This window comes from Cetorhinus maximus, chromosome 7, assembly GCF_964194155.1.
Source record: "Cetorhinus maximus chromosome 7, sCetMax3.hap1.1, whole genome shotgun sequence".
Lineage (NCBI taxonomy): Eukaryota > Metazoa > Chordata > Chondrichthyes > Lamniformes > Cetorhinidae > Cetorhinus > Cetorhinus maximus.
This window is the reverse complement of record NC_135885.1, coordinates 97,568,415-97,588,583: the sequence shown is the minus strand read 5'-3', so window position 1 is coordinate 97,588,583 and position 20,169 is coordinate 97,568,415. Positions and strand designations below refer to the sequence as shown.

Below are 20,169 nucleotides of genomic sequence, written 5' to 3'. Positions count from 1 at the left end.
AACAGACCATTATGGGCACGCACTGGTATCATTCTCCTAGGCTGCTTATGATCCATGTACCAGTACATTCTGGGTTCTATCGGTCAACCAATTACGTATCCATTGTAAAATATTTCCACTGATACCCGCTTTCTTTATTTTCAGTACCAGCTTGGCCAGAAGAACAGTATCCAAGGCCTTACTGAATTCCAAGTATACTTCAACCACAGCCTTACCCCGATCAAGCTCCTTTGTCACATCCTCAAAGAAAACCAGTAAGTTAGATTGGAAAGACTTTCCCTTCATGAATCCATATTGACTATCTTTTATGATTTTATTTCCACGTTGCTCTGCTCGGGTGTATGAGTGATGTGATTTTGGAGTTGGTATTGCTGCATCCAGGTTTGTGAGTGCTGTTATTTAGATGCTTTTTTGCTCTGCCTGGGCGTGTGAGTGATGTGATTTTGGTACAAATATTGCTCTATTTGGGTTTATGTCTTGGTTTCCTGATTATTCTACTTGGGCGTGTGTGCCGTTACATTAGAGTCTGATTTGCTCTATTTGGTTGTGTGAATGCTGTTGTTATGAAGTCAATATTGATTTTTTTCAGGTGTATGAAAGGTGTTTGTTTTACAGTCAGTTTTACTCTAATTGCAAATATAACTCCTGTTATCTTAGAGTTAGTTTTGCTGTATTTGATTGTGTGAGGGCTATATTTTGATGGCAGTTTTGTTCAGTTTGGTTGTGAGTAGTGTTCATGTTACTTTGCTAAGGTGTGTGAATGCTGTTATTCTGGAAGTGTTGTTGCTCTGTTGCTTGTGAATGCTGTTATTCCGGAGTTCATGTTGTTTTCTCAGTATGCAAGCTTCTATTCTGGAGCTGGTGTTGATGTAATTCTGTTTGGGTTTGTGAATACTGCTATTTTGGAGTGTGTGTTGCTCTGTTCATGTGAGTGATGTTATTTTGGAGTTGGTGTCATTCTGTTCGTGTGTAAATGTTATTATTCTGGAGTTGTTGTTGCTATGTTGATTGTGTATGAGTATTGTTAATTGAGAGTTCTAGCTTTGTTCACGTGCGATTGCCTTCGGAGTAGGCGTTGCTCTGTTAGCGAGTGTTTATTTTTTTGGCATTGCTGTGGCTCTGTTCGTGCGTATGATTTTATTATTTTGAAGTTGCTCTGTTCTGATGTGTGGGTGGCCATCATGAATTTGATGGGTATTTTGGAGTGCTGTTTTTTTGGAGTTGTTGCTCTGTACTTGTGTAAATGCTGCTTGCTGCTTCGGAGATTGCTCTGCTTAATTGTGAATGTTATCAATCTGGATCTCCTGTTGCGCTGTTCGAGTGTTATTTTATAGTTTTATTCTAGTGTAGGTAGTGTGTGTGTGTTATTCTGGAGTAGGTGTGAATGCTATTATTCTGATCATGGTCTTTCTCTGCTCTGTGTGTGGGCTGTTCTGGAGTAGGACTTGCTGTATTAGGGTGTGCATGCCATCATTCTCAAATTGGTGTTACTCTGTTTGGCTGTGAATGCTGTTATGCTGCAATTAGCACTGCTCTTTGGTTGGTGTGTGTTACTCTCCAGCTGGTGCTGTGTTCAAGTGTGTTTGTTACTCTGATAGTAGTGTTGCTTTATTCTGTGTGTGTTACTCTGGATTAGTTGTTCTGTTGGGTGTGCATGCCATTATTCTGGAGTTGCTGTTACTCTGTTCGGGTGTGCGTGTCATTACTCTGGAGTTGGTGTTATTCTGTTTGAGTGTGTTTGTTGTTATTCTGGCGGTAGTGTTGCTCTGTCCTATCTGTTTGTTAGTCTGGATTAGGAATTGCTGTATTGGGTGTACATGCCGTTATTCTGGATTTGAGGTTGCTCTGTTCGATGTGTGTATTAATCTAGAGTTGATGTTGCTCGTTTTAAATCTGAATGCTGTTACTCTGGAGTTAGTGTTGCTCTGTTGTCGTGTTTGCTGTTATTCTACAGTTGCTCTAACTCTGCTTTGGTGCATGGGTGGTCATCCTGGAATTGGTGTTTGGTTAGAGTATTTTTGTTCTGGAGTTGGTATTGCTCTGTTCAAGTGTGCATGCTGTTACTCTGGAGATTGTGTCACTCTGGGTATGTGAGTGCTATTATTCTGGAGTAGGTGTTGCACTGTTCAGTTGTGTGTGTTATTCTGGAGTAGGTGTTGCTCTGCTCAGTTGTGTGTGTTATTCTGGTGTAGGTGTTGCTCTGTTCAGTTGTGTATGTTATTTTGGTTTAGGTGTTGCTCTGTTTAGTTGTGTGTGTTATTCTGGTGTAGGTGTTGCTCTATTCAGGTATGAATGCTGTTATTCCAGAGTTGGTTTTGTGATATTTGGGTGTGAATGCTCTTATTGTGCAATTATTTCTCTGATTTAAGTGCATGTTATTCTGAAGCTATTGTTGCTCTTCTCATGTGTGAATGCTCTTATTCTGGACTTGGTGTTGCTTTGTTTGGGTGTGTGCTGTTGATCAGGCTTTTCTCTTTCTTTGGTTTGCATTGACCTGTTTGTTGTCTTGGGTGTTGTTACTCTGAACTTGGTGTCATTCTGTTCAGTCGTGCATGCTGTTATTCTAGAGTTGTTATCATTCATTTTGAGTTTGGATGTTGTTATTGTGGAACTGATGGGCTAGACTTTCATGTTAAAAGTGGGTAGCGGGAGTTGGGAAATTTCTCAGCTTGGCATGCCTGCCTCGGGGAAAAAGTGCCTCGAAAGGCGTGATTTTCATTCAAAGGTGCAGGTGCGTGCTGGAGTCTGGTCCATTGCCTGCAGAAGCAGATCGGAGGCAACCATAGGAGCTGCCAAGTGTCAAGGTTAAAAAACTTCCCTCTGTTTTCTGAGACTTCACCCCTGCTGTTTTTATTCAATATTGGACCCTCTAGCTCTCACCCCTCACATCCGCTCACCCTCCCCACCCCCTCCCCATGCCCCATCCATGCCAACTATGCCCCCCTCATACCTTGCCCGCCAACTCATAGCACTTACATGCCCATTCACCAGTATACATCTGTACAGAACCAATGAACTGTACAGTGACAATAGCATGTCTGGAAAAGCTTAAAAAACAGCCATTCATAATTTTCTGTACTACAACCCTATAAAATTGTCAATCAACCAGACCGTTAAAATATCAATAGCAGAAACTATAAGCACTTGACATTTTCTTGTAAAAATAAACATAGAGCAATTTACAAAATATATTGAAGAAAAAAAGCTGTCAATCAAACAGTGTTTTCCCTTGTGAGCACCTGTTGCAACAGATTAATATATTTCTGGGCTCTCAGCCAATTAGACTTATTTTTAAGCTTTTCCGCGCATGCTACTGTTACTATATAGTTTATTGATTCTGTACAGAGCGTATACTGGGTAAATGGACATGGAATTGCTATGAGTTAGCAAGGTATGAGGGACCATTGGGGGTGAGTGATGGGACATGGGTTGGAATGGAGGGAATATGGGGCAATTGGGGGTGTGTGAAGGGACAGGCATTGGCATGGAGGGTATGAAGGGCTATGGGGGTGGGTGGGAGGCATGAGTTGGCAGGGGGGCATGAGTAATACCTTCTGAAGTTATCTTTCAAAAGGTTCCCACATCCAGATTATTGTCCGTGACTCCTCTGAGGTGTCATGGCCCATGAGTCATTCAGAAGCTGGCCCTACTCCATTAAAATAGCGGTGTTAGGAGATGCCTATCCCTGCAATGGAGCCAGCCTGGTCTGGATGCAGGGTGTGAGCTCACTGCCCACACCCTTCTCCTGAGCTAGCAAAAATTGGGGTGCTGAAAATTGGGGTGGGAATCCTGGAACTGGGACCCATCCACCATTTTTTAAAGACCTGCGGAATTTCCCCAACTCTGTGGAAATCCAGCCCCATGCCATTCTGTTTGGGTGTGAGTGTTGTTATTCTGAGTGCTGTTATTCTGGAGTTGGTATTATTCTGTATGAAAGACGACATTTCAGAGCCAGTCTTGTTTATTTGCAAGTGTGATTCCTTTTAGATTCAATTCTGTCTTTCTTTGTTCTGGTGTGGATACTGTTAAACTGTTCTGTTTGGTGCAATGTGCTGTTTTTCTGGAGTTTCTTTTGCTGTTGCACCTCTTGGTGTGCATGATCTTATTCTGAAGTTGGTCTTGGCCTAATCGGGTTTGTATGCTCTTATTCTGGAGTTTTGAATTGATTCAAAATAATTGGAACATGGCTGTTCTAACAGTGATCTGTAGTGGTGCTCCTCAGCTTCCACTGCACTAAGGTTGTATCTTGGGCCTCTTTGGCTGAACTGGGGTTTGGCTAAAGGGGTGCCAGGAATCTCACATCTTACATCACCGGGGAGGAGATGTTGTCTAAGAAGATAATCATTGCAAATGAGAACTAGTTGGACCGTATCTGTCCTTTGGATGAAATGTTGCTATCATTTAATCACTTCAACCATTAGAGTAACTGAAATTAACAGTAACGATATTGACATTGATCCATCAGGAGCTGTCATTGTTCTCCTTGTGTAGACTAAGCAGGAGAAACTGTCATTGAAGAAATTGCTTCATGGTCTCATGAGACTTCATCTTCATAACTCAGCCAATTGTTTGAATAAAAGCTTTGATCTACTGTTTGACTATTGAAGAAATGACACCTCATTATTTCAGCTGTTAGGTTTATCTTCATTGATCCCTGAGGATCATCCACATGCACCAGTGGAAGTCTTGGTTCCAGCAACAGCTATGTTAATATGGACACAGAAAAGACTAAATTTTTGGAAATGTACATCTCATTGTTCTGTATGTCAAAATGCCTGTTGTCTCATTCGCCTGCCTCAGCACCTGGTCATCAAATCATCACTGAGTTCACTACATGGACTTTACAAACCTTTAACTTTAAATTTAGTTTTACCCATATGTTACCTTCTCTCTGTTCCCCATGTATTTCAAAGCATAGTTGTCTTGATCTAGCATGGAACCTTGCCACATATGTAGCTTAAATTGGCTACTGCTCCGAACTCGAGTCATAGAATCATGGAATCTTTACAGTGCAGAAGAAGGACACCATCACTTCTACAATCCCTTTCCTCTCCCTTCTTCTCTTTTCTCCCATCATCATGCTTCCTTTCTTTCCCTTGGGTAATCTGTCCTCATAAACCCCAATTCTTCAGCATTCATCATCTTCCCTACTCTCATACCACCAACCCAAGATTAACTACCACTTAAATAATCCAAGAGCTTCCGCATATACATCTCTGGGTGTCCTCTAAAGCAACAACCTCAATTGGCCCATCCTGTTCTCTCCTCACCGTACTGGCCCTGCAGACTTGCTGAGGCTAATATTGCCAAGCTATAAAATTGTTAATCAACCAGACATTTAGAATATCAATAGCAGAAACTACAAGCACTTGACATTTTCTTGTAAAAATAAACATAGAGCAATTTACAAAATATATTGAAGAGAAAAAGCTGGCAATCAAACAATGTTTTCCCTTTTGAGCACCTGTTGCAACAGATTAATACATTTCTGGGCTCTCAGCTAATTCATTCAATTTTTAAGCTTTTCCGCACATGCTATTGTTACTATATAGTTTATTGATTCGATACAGAGTGTATACTGGGTAAATTTCTCTCATTAATCCCAGCTCTGACCATGTGAAATCTGCCAGTAGATCGGCTATCTCTGCCCCTCTCCACTTCTCCCTCAAAGATGTATATTTACTTATGAATAAAGCCCTTGCCATCCAGGAGCTTATTGTGGATGACCACATTGGCATTATGCCCTTGACAGAAACATGGTTGAGGGGCAATGATACCTTTCCCCTAATGAAGTTTCACCACCAGTCTATACCTTCTACCACTTGCCCTACTCAACCTGGTCAGATGAGGGTGTTGCTCTTATTTCTAAGTCACACCTTGATCTGTTTTCCTACTCCTCTGCCAACTTCTCCTCTTTTGAGCATCTCACTTTGAAGTACCCTTCAAGCCCCTCATTTAAAACTTTTGTTCTACACTGCTCACCCAAGTATCACAAGATTTTTACTGAAATATCTTCTCGTTTCACTGACAATCTCTGATCATTTCCCCCAATACTGAACTTCTCCTTCCTGAAACCCACTTCTTTCTTTGTCCATCCCTGAAAAATCCCACTCCCTCAAGTCACTCTGCACAGCATTTTCAAATTCCCAACTGTCTAACCTTTGGCCGACAATTCTTCATGTCATTTCAACTATCAATTTTTAAAATCATACTCTCTGTACTATCTTTAATAAACTTGGCTCCATTAGTACTATTGCTCTCACTCACCCTAGTCATTCCCCAAGTATACCACCATATCTGCTCCCTTAAGTCAAGGGAAGACAGATTTGAATGTATTTGGCAAACAACTGGTTTAACCATCCATTGCCAGATCTGGCTAGACCAAAGTATTATTGGGTTATGCTCTCCATCATTAAAACTGCTCTCTATTCAAAGGTCATCCCATAGAAAGATGATCCCTGCACTTTTTTCTCTGTGGAGGTGGTGGTGTAGTGGTATTGTTGCTGGGCAAGTAATTCATGAGACCCAGCGTAATGCCCTGGGGACCTGGGTTTGAATCCCACCACAGCAGATAGTGAAATTAGTGTTCAATAAAAAATCTGGAATTAAAAGTCTAATGATGACCACTAAACAATTGTTTTAAAAGTGATTGTCTAGCCTACATGTGACTCCAGGCCCACAGCAGTGTGGTTGACTCTTAAATGCCATAGAAAACCACTTAGTTCTCAAAGGCAATTAGGGATGGGCAATAAATTCTGGCCTAGCCAGCAACACCCCCATCCCATGAATGGATATTAAAAAAAAAACACTACACAGGCCTCCCTTGACCACACCTCAAACAATACATTTTAGGAGCTCATGGCACTTTTTGTCACAACGATAAGACCATCCACCTAACTGCTTCTGTCTCTTCCCTCCCTTTCCTTAGCATGCTAGAATAAACATCTAAAAAGTGGCCACTGCTTTAGCCCTAAACTTGCATCTTTCTCTAGATTTTATCCCTGTTCCTGTAACGCTCTCTCTGACCTAATCTTGTCCATTAGGTTCACCTCTTGCACCCTCAATCCTTTTCCAACCAAACTGTTGACAATTCAACTTCCCTTACTGGGTCCCACATTAGCTAATATTTTTATTGGTTTCCCTCCTCAGGTACATTCAAGTCTGCTATCATCGCCCCTCTACTTAAAAAAAACCCTCTTTTGACCCCTCTGTACCTGCAAAATACTGTTCCATTTCCAACCTTCCTTTCGTCTCCAAGGTCCTTGAATGTGTTGTTGCGTTTGAAATCCATGCTCATCTCCCCTGCAATTCAATGATTGAATCCCTCCGATCTGGTTTTTAGCCCAGTCAAAGCGCCAAAGCAGCCCTAGGTTAAAGTCACAAATGGCATTCTTTGTGACTGTGACAATCTATCCCCTCTCATCCTTCGCAACCTATCGGCACCAGTTGACCACATCATCCCCCTCCAATGCCTCTCTTCCATCATCCAGCTGTAACTGCCCTAGCTTGGATGCACCTTTATTTTTCTAATCCTAGCCAGAGAATTATCTGCAATGGCTTCTCTTCCCACTCTCACTCTTACTCTGTTAACTCTGGAATTCCCCAACGATCTACCCTAGCACCCCTGCCCATTTCTCATCTACGTGCTGTTCCACAGCGATATTGTCCAAAAGCATAATTTCAAGTTCCACATGTATAACAATGACAGTCAGGATTTCACCACCACCTTCTTGGATCACTCCACTGTCTCTGATTTGACACACTGCTTGTCTAACATCGAATAATGGATAAACATAAATATCCTCCAATTAAATATTGGGAAGACTGAAGCCATAGTCGTTGACCCCACCACAATCTCTGTTCCCTGCCTTTTTTCCATCCCTGGGAACTGCCTTAATCTGACAAAGACTATCCCCAATCTTGGTGTTGTATTTGACCACAAATCCACACTATCAAGATTGCCTACTTCTATTTCCATAGCATTGTTCAGCTTTGAACCTGTTTCAGCTCAGGTGCTGCTGAAACCCCCATCCATGCCATTGTTACCTCTAGGCTTGACTATTCCAATGCTTTCCTAGTGAGCCTCCCATCTTCCACCCTTCATCCAAAACTCTGTTACCCCTCTCTTAACTTGCTCTAATTCTCATTCACCCATTCTGCCTGTGCTTGCTGAATTTCACTGGCTTCCAATAACACCTCAATTTTAAATTATTATGGACAGGGATTGGGGGAGATGATAGGGATAGTTCCTCTCTTCTTCACGTCTCAACTCACCAGAGAGTGGGCACGTGTTTCCCATCCTACCTGCAACAATGCCTGATGCTGGTGGGACTAGAAAATCCCGCCCAGAGTGTTTTTAAAAAATGATTTTTTTAACCCTTGAGTGCTAATCTATCGGCAGCAGATAAATGGCAGGCTTTCTCATAAGTGTTAACAGAAGAATAAATGTTTGTTATTCAGCTGTCAACTATATACGCAACTACACCCACTCTCACATTCATACAGATACACAGTCACTTAGGAAAAGATTGTGGTAACAGAAGTAACGTCCCTTTAGGCCATGGATTTCAAGAGTTCTCTGTTATACTTCTTTCCCTGGGGTGAAGACTTAAGATGGTGTAGAGCTGTAATCTTTGTCATTCGTTGACTGAAGAAAAGAATTTGGAGGCTTAGGAAGATGGATTGGTTGTTTTTTTTTAATGATTGCAGTAGCAGATATCTCTTGTCCCATTCCAGACAGGGCACAATAATGAAGCCCTCTAGTGAAGCCCTGGTACAGTTCCTAAGGTAGAGAGATCAAGGCCAACCCGAGTCACTGCCTTCTGGTGTTTCTTAGGCAGGATCTTTTTCCTTCATTGATCTAGATGTTTCTGTCTCTGCTTGAGAAGAATATGCCTTATTCAATATCCTTATCAGAAACTTAGTTTCTGTCATGTAACATTGCCCCCATAAATAGTTTCTAATGGTTAGACCATTAGATAATGGAGTTCAGGCATCACTCACCCACATATCTTCTTGACAAGATAAAGCTTTTCATACCCATTTTCTGGATTTCAGATTTGGAGTTAAAGACTCTGCAAACAGTATTGTGAAAAAGCCTTTTAATTAGTTGAAGGGCAGCTATCAACCACAGGAAGGGTTGTTTGCATTTTGATGACCTCTCAAAGATAGGTCCAGAAAGGTCATTTGCACTTTTAAACACCACATCAAGACTTATCCAGATGTGGAGATTACAGTTCCATGTGTATTGACAGGAAAGAATAGGTCACCTGACCTCTCAACTCCATTTTGCTCTACAGGAAAGTGTTCATTTTGGGTTTATACTTCATAAGTTCACATTTAGCTCATAAGCCCATATCGTATGAGTATGACAAAATCCTCATGCCTGTTTTGACCTTGCCCCCCCTAATCTCTGCAACCTCCTTCAGCCCTACAATAGTTCAAGATGTCTACGTTCTTCCAATTCTGACCTCTTGTGCATTCCTGATTTTAATCACTACGTCACTGGCAGCCATACTTTCAGCTGCCTTTGCTCTAAGTTCTGGAATTCTGGAATTTCCTCCTTAAACCTCTCTACCTTGATCTCCTCTTTTAGGATGCACCTTAAAACTTGCCTCATTATTCAGATTTTTGATATTTTGTGTCAAGCATGTCAAAAATATTTGCATTGATATTGGTCTTGTTATCCACTTGGGGTGTTTTACTACATTAAAATACTGTGGCTACAAGAGCAGGTCAGAGGCTAGGAATCCTGCGGCGAGTAACTCACCTCCTGACTCCCCAGATCCTGTCCACCATCTACAAGGCACAAGTCAGGAGTGTGATGGGATACTCTGCACTTGCCTGGATGAGTGCAACTCCAACAACACTCAAGAAGCTTGACACAAAGCAGCCTGCTTAATTGGCACCCCTTCCACCAACATTCGCTTCCTCCACCACCAACGCACAGTAGCAGCAGTGTGTACCATCTACAAGATGCACTGCAGGAACTCACCAAGGCTCCTTAGGTTGCACCTTCCAAACTCACGACCACTACCATCTAGAAGATGAAGGGCGGCAGACACATTGGAACACCACCACCTGGTCGTTCCCCTCCAAGCCACTCACCATTCTGACTTGGAAATATATTGCCGTTCCTTCACTGGCGCTAGGTCATAATCCTGGAACTTCCTCCCTAACAGCACTGTGGGTGATCAGCGACTACAGTGGTTCAAGATGGCAGCTCACCACCACCTTCTCAAGGGCAGTTTGGTGTGTACAATAAATGCTGTCCTAGCTAGCGAAGCTCACATCCTGTAACTGAATAAAAAAAACTATATGCGCTATATAAATGTAACTCCTTGTTGTAGTTCTCTAGGATTTGGTCTTACTCTGTATGTGCATGCAGTTATCCTGGAGCTGTTGTTGGTTTGTTCAAATGGATGCATTGTTATTCTGGAATTTGTCATATTTTCAGTGTGCCTACTATTTTTCTGGAGTTGATGCTACTCTTTTAGATGATGCGAATTCTGTGATTCTATATTTATTGTTGCTTTGTTCAGGTCTGCATACAGTTATTCTGGAATTGGTGCTGCTCTGTTCAGGTGTGCACAATTATTCTGGAATTTCTCTTTCTGCTTTTGGTATTGTTTTGTTCTGTGAGTGCATTAGTATTGCTCTGTTTGTGTGTACATGATGTTATTCTGGAGTAGATCTGTGCGATGTGTATATTCTCAAGTTGCTTTTACTTTATTTGGGAGTGCATGCTTTTATTCGGGAGTTGGTGTTTCTTTGTTCAAGTGTGAATGACATTATTCTAGAATAGGTGTTGCTCTGTTTGGCTTTGAGTTCTGCTAATCTGGAGCATTTGTTCCTCTGCTCAGTTATCTGCATGGAGTGAGTGCTCATCTCTGAAGTTGTGTATTTTTCTGGAGTTGCTGTTGCTCTGTTCAGACTATGGGTATTCTTATTCTGGAGTAGGTGTTATTTCATGTGGATGTTTGAATTATTCTGCAATCGTTGTCATTCTGTTCAGGTTATAAATGCTTTTATTCTGGAGTAGATGTTACTCTGTTTTAAGGTGCATTCTGTTATTCTGTTCACCTGCACATTTATCTGGAGCTCTTTTTTCTCTGTTTGGGTGTGAATGCTGTTTTTCTTTTTGGAGTTGGTGTTGATCTTCTGCGGGTGAATGCTGTTACTCTGCTGCTCTGTGGCTGTATTATTTTGAAACAGTTGTTGCTGTGTTCATGTGTGAATGTTACTCTGAGTTGCTATTATTCTTTTCAGGTTGTGATTGCTGTTATTCTGGAGTAGGTATTGTTCTGCTTGGGGTTATGTGTTATTCTGCAGTATATGATACACTGGAATGGTGTTGATCTGTCTGCGCGTGTTGTTTGAATTGTGTGCAGTTCTGAAGTTGGTTTTATTCTGGTTGTAAATGCTCTGTTCAATTTTGTGTGTTATTCTGGAGTTGGTGTTGCTCTATTTTGGTTTAAAAGCTGTTACTCTGAAGTTGTTTATTTATTTTGAGTTATGTGATGCGTTCAGTGGTTGATGTATCTCTGCTTGGGTGGCTATATCTTTATTTTGAAGTTGCTGTTGCCCTATCTGGGTGTAAGTATAGCTGTTCTGTTAGATAGTTCTCTGAGGAGAACTATCCTGTCTTTGATTATGTGGATTATTCTGATATAGGTATAGCTCTACTTGATTATGTGGGTTATTCTGGAGTAGGTGTTATTCTGTTTGATTATGTGGGTTATTCTGAAATATGTACTGGTCTGTTTAGTTATGTGCATTATTCAGCAATTGGTATTGTTCTGTTCTGGCCATATGCATTTATTCTGGAGTTAACATTGTTTTCCTCAAGTGTGAATGTGGTTTTATGGAGCTGCTGCTGTTGCTCCACTCAGGTTTGTGTGCTGTTTTTCTGGGGCAGAATCTTTGGCTCGCCGAGAAGTAAAATGATGTACGGTGGCATTGGGCGTGCATCCCAATGTCACCACACGTCATTCAAATTTTCAGTTTGGCGGGCATGCACCCGAGTCGGCTGCGCGCTCGCCGAACTGTCAGAGCCCTATTAAGGCCAGTTAACTATCAATTAAATCAATAAACTGAGCTGCCTGTCCAACCTTAAGGTTGATGGGCAGGCGAAGAGCCCAGGCGGCCTTCGCATTTTTCATGGAACCTCATCCACGGGAGGGATGGGGTTTCATGAAGGGTTTTAAAGGTATGAAAAAATTTTCAATAAAATTCATAGGCATGTCCCAGATCATGTGACAGTTTCACATGAGGGGACATGCCCTAAAATTTTTCTTTTCCCTTTAGTAAAATTTTTTTAAGCTTAAACTAATATCCCTGAGGCAGCTCTGTGCCCCAGGGAGATTTCTGCGCTCTTTCGGACTCGTGCGCAAAAGAGCGCAGGCCCCGACTCAGGCAACCGCTCCCCACCTCCCAACCCACATAGGGAGCGCTTCTGGGCACACGTCACGCTGGGCGGGCCTTAATTGGCCCGCCCAAGTAAAATGGTAACACCCAGCTGATGGGCGCCAATTGGCAGCGTGCCCGCTCCCTCACAACCCCCCCGATGGAGAGAAAATTCTCCCCCTGGATTTGGTGTGAGCTGTGATTGCTTTTGGTTTTGGTGAAGTTCAGTTCAAGTGGTAAATGTCATTATTCTGGAGTCAGTATTGGATCCTTTTCAAGCAAATGTTCCTGTTTTGAAATGGGTGTTGTTCTGTTCAGTTGTGTGTGTGCTGTTACTCTGGAATTGGTGACCCTGTATTCAGTAGTGTATGTGTTTCATTCTGGAGTTAGTGTAGCTCTATTTGGATGTGAATGCCGTTATGCTTTACGAGGTTTAGTGATGTTTGGTTGTGTACGATATTCCAGTATTGATTTGGCTCTATTAGGGTCTGTATGCTATTATTCTGGAGCCTGTAGTGTACTGTTTGGTTATGTTTGTTAAATTGAAGTAGATGTTGCTCTGTTTGTGTGTGAGTGCTGTTATTCTGAAGTTTGCTTTGATCTTTTCTGGTCTGAATGCTTTCACTTTGGATTTGGTGTTGCAATATTCGGGTGTATGTGTGCTGTTACTTTGGAGTTGGTGGTCGGTTTAGGTGAAAATGTTATTCTGGACTTGGTTTTGTTCTGCCTGGATATGCATAGTCTTATTCTGGAGTGAATGTCGCTCTATTCAGTTGTGTATGTTATTCTAGGCTTCGTATTGCTCTGTTTGCGTGTGAATGTTCTTGTCTTGCAGTTGTTATTCTGTTCAATTGTGTGTTATTCTGGAGCAGGTGTTTCTCTGTTGTACAGAATTCTGTTATATAGAATTACATAGAATATACAACACAGAAACTGGCCATTTGGCCCAAGCAGCCCATGCTGGCATTTACACACCACTCAGGCCTCGCCCCATATTATCCACTTCTCCTTCCTTCTCCCTTAAATGCTTAACTTGCTTCTGCATTGTGTAAACATTTATACATAAGTGTTGAGTGCTGTTATTCAGGGATGGGTAGATCTTTCTTCGGGTGTGAATGATGCTTTGCTGAATTTGCATTTGTTCTATTCAGATGTGAATATCGTTCTGCATTTGATGCTACTTTGTACAATTGTGCGTGTTATTCTGGAGTTGGTATTGCTCTGTTCCGATGCACATATGAGTGTATAATTGTGTAAAAGTCAATCTCATGTAAAAGTCCACTCTGTGGCCTGAATTTTACCTTTGGTGGGTGCACACGATCCGCGGGCCCAGAAGCAGTCAGGAAACTGACCGTGATCGGCACCCGACCGCGATTTCACGCTGGCAGGCCAATTAACGACCAGCCAGTGTGAAATGCACGCTGAAAAGCTCAGTGCTGCCGGCGGGGGAATGGTAGGGGGGGGGGCTGCGAGCGATGACATTTCCACGGGCGCGTGTGAGCGCTGCGAGAAAGCTCGCTGAATGCAGACAGCTGCCTCAGGAAGCTGCAGACCTGAAAATGCTAAAATAAAAGTTTTTTAAAAACTGCAAAAAAAAACTGCCCATGCATCACAATCAATCACGTGAAAATATACCTGATAAAAATGCTGCCCACAGGTTTTCATTTTTATTTTATTTCATAACAGATATTCCCTCCCACCGTTGGATCGGGTTTGAAGAAAAATGCAAAGGCCTCCTGGCCGATTTGCCCATCTGCCAACCATAAGTTTGGACGGGCCACAAAAAATCAGAGACAATTTCACCATTAATGGGCTTAATTGCTCCCTTAATTGTGGACAGATGCGCTTCTGACTTTTGCGAATGCCCGCCGAGCGAAATGTCACTTGAGTACGTGATGATGTCAGGGTGCATGATTTTCCACCCGATCAGGTCGGGCGCTTGCCCGCCCACTGGACGTAAAATTTAGCCCCATGACTTTAGGCCTAGAGAAAAGATTTTTTTCATGTACCTCATGTCCAACCGTAGTTCTTCAGGGATCAAATCATGTTGTGATTATTAATTACTTACCGATAATTACTGCGGTTGATTAATTTGAATTTGATAATGGGAATCTTTAGATATTTCCTTCACCAACTATACCATCAATCTCCCAGCCAATCAGCAAGACTATTGTATACCACCTGACCTATCACAATGTCTTTGTGAAAGAATAACAGCCTGAATCTTCCAAGCAGCAAGGGTGCTAGGTGCAATGCCACTATCCATGAAGATTTTCCCAGCCCGACGCTGCTGCATGTTTCTCCTGGAGTCTTCCAAACCCAGCTGTCACAGAAATATGCGTGAGTGAGTTAGGAAGTGGGAGAATGGGTAGTTGGATGAGGTGGGTGGGTGGGTGAGTGGTCCGGTAAGTAGGTTGGTGAGTGGATGAGTTGGGTGAGGTTCGTAGTTGTGTAGGAGAGTAGATGGTAGTTGGTAGTGGCTGGGTGAGTAGGTCGGTGTGTGGGTGAGATGGGTATTTGGTGGCTGGGAGGTAGTCAGGTGGTTGGGGGTTAGCCAGTTGGTTGGGGTGGGTAGTCAGGTCGGGTTGGGGCGGAAGGTAGTCACGTGGCTGGGCAAGTGGCTGGATTGTGTTGCGGAGGTAGTTGGATGAGGTTAGGCTGGGAGGGGATAGTCAGGTGGTCGGGGGATAGTCAGGTCGGGTCGAGGGGGTAGTTAGGTGGTCAGAGGGTGGAGTAGTCATGGGTCGGGGGTTGTCTGGAGGACGTGGGGGTGATTAGGGGATTGGGCGTGGAAGTACCCGGACATTAGACTAGGTTTTAATCTGTTCAACATTTCCTGGGTAACTGTTCAGGTAAGTACTGTGGAATTGCCCCAAGTATCCAACTCTAGCTCAGAGTCGGAGATGTTTACACTGGGTCCTGGGAAGCAGGGGAATTGCTCACCGGAAATTTAAACTTTCCAGGCAATTCCCATATTGTTCTGCATTTGTTGACTTCCACAGGGTCGTGACACGCATCTTCAGTTGTACGCTTGGTTTCCAACGATCCACCGACTGGAAGAGTTGGGCCACTAATTAAGTGGCTCAATTTAAAATGAAAGTTAGAAACATAGAAAATAGGAGCAGGAGTAGGTCATTCAGCCCTTTGAGCCTGCTCCACCATTCAATTTGATAATACAATAAGTTGTAGCATTCTCTGAGGAACCCAATAATTGTGCAGCAGCAAGAGTTTAATGTTCCCGAGAAAATAATTGGAGACTTGAGAAAGATATCCAATCAACTAGATAAGATGCCAAATAATAAATGCGTCAGCAGAGGCAGACCAAGCAATGGCCTCACCTGGAAAAAAAAAGTGGCAGAGTGGGCTAATGTGTATCAGCAAAATGGTGATATAATCATCCATGGAGCTTTCAGACAATATGCCCCTAGAGAAGCAAAGAAAAATGGTACTGCAGAATTCAGAGCGAGTGCTGGGTGTTGTACAAGATTCATGAAAATGCATTATTTTGTACTCTGTCAGAAAGCAAAAATTTCACAGCGTCTGTTGCCTGAACTCAGTGATAAAATCATTAAATACCACTGTTTTGTTATCTGACATCGAGAAAAGAATGTGCATCAATTGGCCTGTGTTGGAAATATGAATTAAAAACCGAAGAACTTTGACAAGCCAGCAAATAAGACTGTTACCAAGATTGGTGAAATGGCTGCCCTTGGAACGGTGACTGACCACGAGAAGACACGGTTCACAGTGTTGAAAAGTGAAATGCACAAAATTAAGGCTGATGGTGATACTTAAGCACAAAACTCTCCCAAAGGGAAATTTCAGAATTGTGTTGCTGTTCGGGTTCAAGAGATAGGCTGGATGGATGAAGGCAGTTGCAAGAAATGGATCACAAAAGTGTGGAATTTGAGACCAGGAGGTCTAAGCAAGGATAAAAATTTTCCCATCTGGGACATGTTCAGATCCCACCTTGTTGACAAAGCAGTCCATGTTGTGAGATCAACCAACACTGATGTGGCAGTTATTCCCAGCAGTGAGTGTTAAAAGCAAAAAGACAAAAGCAAAATACTGCGGAAGCTGGAAATCTGAAATAAAAACAGAAAATGCTGGAAAAACTCAGCAGGTCGGGCAGCATCTGTGGAGCAAGAAACAGAGTTAACATTTCAAGTCCATATGACTCTTCTTCAGAGTCTTAGAGTGTTGTTCAACCCTTGGATGTGTGTATAAATAACCTCTCAAAGACAGTATCCAAAAGATGTCGGACAATTGGCTGTTGGAAGATGAAAGGGTGGAAATATGTGAGCACCCTCACTAGCAACATTGGGTTGGATTTTACGGCCCACCATCGGCGGGTTTGAGGTGGGGGGCTCGTAAAATGAAGCTCATGGCTTGTTCGCTGCCTTCCCACCTGCCCCAAGCCTGTCTCCCATTTTGCATGGGCTGGTGGAAATGTCAGTCGCCCAGTCTACCTTGAGCCTATTTAGGCCCTTAAGTAGCCAATTAATACCATTTAAGTGCCTCATCCTGCCTCTACTGCTATTTTACTCATGGCAGGGGGATACCCAGACCAACCAGGTAGCCCGGCAGGTTTTACTGGGTGAGCTTGTGTAGGGCAAGAAATGGAGGGAACCTCCTCTAGTGGGAGGGAGGTCCCCTGTGCCGATCAAAGGCATCTCCCAAAGGTCATGCCCCCCTGGCCTCTCAAGCCCAGCTCCCCACCCTCCTCACCCCTCTCACCTAGGCCTGCCAGCCAGGTCCCGCTAATACCCTGTCTAGCTTCCATTAGCTCCTCTTCTTCAGGAAGTAGCTGTTGTGCCAGCAGTGGCCATTGCTCAAACCTGGCGCTGCTGGGACGACAGACATGTTGGGAAATCAGATTGGCTGGCAGCTCTTTAAGGCAGGTCTTTCTCCCCAGATGGGGGTGAAAGTCTCACCCTGAGCAATTAATGGCCTGCCAAGCAGCCGGATTTTTTGTGGGCGGGCTCCCGACTGACCTTTTAGATCGGGTGGGTGGGGTAGGGGGGTAAAGACAACACAGTTCTCCATAAAATCCAGCCCATTGTATCAGTGGGTCCTAGAAGCATGAAATGAACTTAATCCCAATATTGCCAAAAAAATTATCTCCGAAATGTTGAATATCGAATGTGTTTGATAGTGCAGAGGGCGATTACTTATAGAATGATGATGCCGATGACCGATGATGATGATGATAATATGAAGATGAGGAAAATCCATGTGATGATGTTATGCAAACAGGCTTTTGGGATGAATGTTTGGTGATTCAGATGTTGACCAGAGTGATTTCGAAGGATTTCAACATGAAGTGCTGTGGTTAATTTGTTATGGTATTTATTTATAGTGTGTTGAAATGTATATAGTTTGTAATGTTCTAAAGTAAATAAATGTTAAAGAATTAATATGAATTCTTTAATGTTGTTGATTTTTTACTTTACCCCATTGCAACAATATTTTTCCAGTCAAATCAAGTATGCCTATCAATCCCTCGAAAATATTACCCATGTAAAAGTCAACCCCCTGACTTTTGAACTAAAATATTGGTCTCAAAAATTTGACTTTTACATGAGTATCAACAGTATTCTGGAGATGTTAATGTTCAATTTGAGAGTGATTGCTAGAATTCTAGAGATAGTGTGACTCTGGTCAATTATGTGTATTATTTTGGTGTTGGTGTTATTTTGTTTGCCTGCCAATGCTGTTATTCTGGATTTGCTGTTGTTCTTTTCAGGTGTGTGCTGTTAATTTGGAGTAGGTGTTCCTCTGTTTAATTGTGTGTGTGGAGTAAGTGTCACTCTGTGCAGTTATGTGTAATACTCTGGAGTTGGCATTATTCTGTGCATTATTCAGGAGTTGGCGTTGCTACCTTTCGATGCAAATTCTCAAGTTGGTGTTCCATTCAGGTGTGAATGTTGTTATTCCAGAGTTGATATTGTTCTATTCTGGTGTTAATGCTGTCATTCAGTAGATGATAGCCTGTTTGCATGTGAAGGCCATTATTCTGAAGTTGCTGTTGCTCTATTTACATGTGAATGTTGTTATTCCAGAGGTGGTGCTGCACTGTTTGGGTGGGTATTAGTGTTCATATTCAGGAATAGGTGTTGCTGCACCCTGGTATTTGTACTGTTATTTTGAAGTTGGCATTGCATTGTTTGGATGTGTGAATACTGTTATTTTAAAATCAGTTTGGTTCAATTGGACTAATTCAGCAAGTGAGCCAAATAATCACTTGGAGGATTCTCATCCACGCCTATGCTGGTTGATGGGTTTTCAATCCTTGAGGATTGCTTACTATAACCTATATTCCCCTGCATAACCTGGAAGGTGGGGGGAGGAAAGTGAAGTGCAACAGCACCAAAAGAGTTCTTGTCCTGAAGTGCTGCTCTGTGGGAGTGCAACATTTGTGTGAATCCCTAGAGGAACTGGAGGAATTGTCATCTTCATCAAGAAAAGCCCAGAGATGGTGCGAGAAGAGATGGCACTTGAACATGGCCGTTTTGCAAGATCCTCCAAAGTAGAACAAAAGTAACAAACAGAGGGAATGAAGTTAAGGCATGTCCTTAGTTCGAGTGAAAAAGTTCTCAGGAGTTAGGAAGAATACCATAGTGGTATTAATAAAGGGCAGCTCCTGAAAGGGAAGGATAAGCCTATATCACGACTGCATCGTGCACCTTGATCTTAGCACGATGCCATGCCAGCAATACAAAGCACAGGCACCAACCCTGACATCTTACCACTCCATCACTACTCTCTCAGTAATGGTGCAGCTCCAGATGGATGCCAAGTGAAAGTTAAGGCTTCCTTTCACTCTCAGAACTCCTGTGTGATTGACAATCCACCCATTGTGGTTCCTGAAGTTACTTGCATGTTTTCCATTTCTTTCACTCGACAAGGAATGTTGACTAAGTATAGGTTGTACCCTGTTTTCAGTGCAAATGCTGAAAGCATCTATTTGCTCTATTTTTGTAGGAAAAGGCTGTAGGAGTGGGTGAGGGAAAGCCGATTAACTTCATGCCAACCCAGCAAGGTGAGTGTAACTTCAATTCTGTCTTCTTGCTAACACCTAACACTCATTCAGTAACTAACAGGCAGTCATATTTGCCACTCTGCTTCATGGCGCCATCATGACCTTGTTCATGTGTGCAAAGCTATGGGCTGCTCAACCTCTGTTCACTTATGTTCCCTTTCTCTTTGTGTAGGGGTTTCCCAAGATGTGGAATCTGGCAACAGAGAGGAGCAGGAAGCAGGCCCATCGCACAAGCATCTGTCAAGCACCCCAGATCACAAACACCAGCACCAGACAAATCACCTAAGGGAAATGAAATAGGGGAAGTCAGAAGGGAGCACTAAGCAAAGCGCTTGTTAAAGAGGAACAAGTGAAGATGAGAACAGAGAAGCAGTAAAGGGAGGTTTAGGGTCAACTTGGCAGTTATTGAACGACCTATGGGTTCCTATCTTATAGAGGGTGCATACTGAGCTGCACTGATGAAGTAATAGGAGCTTTTCCTGCAGCCCTTTGAGAATCTTCACGGAATGTTGGATAATATGCAGAAGTGATTTTGTTGACATACAACGGGGTTTTGAAAACCTACTCAGTACCACAGAACAATTGGAAACTCCATGGTACCATGTATGGTCACACACCCTCCCCTCCCCACAATGGCAGAGAACATAAACGCTGCTGTAGTTTTTGTTCATCAACATTATTTCCATCGCAATTGAGACTTTATGCTCAAATTTACACAGGAC

At 42.7% G+C, this 20,169-nt stretch overlaps 1 long non-coding RNA gene across 1 annotated transcript in view; it reads left to right on the top strand.

The window, feature by feature from the left end:
- The window catches only part of LOC144682955 (uncharacterized), a 70,529-nt gene extending 51,081 nt beyond the window's left edge, over positions 1-19,448 (top strand). Inside the window, exons 2-3 of the long non-coding RNA XR_013577137.1 lie at positions 145-254; positions 19,390-19,448. This is a non-coding gene — a long non-coding RNA (uncharacterized LOC144682955). The remainder of the gene's footprint in view (positions 1-144; positions 255-19,389) is intronic.
- Positions 19,449-20,169: the final 721 nt, after the last annotated feature.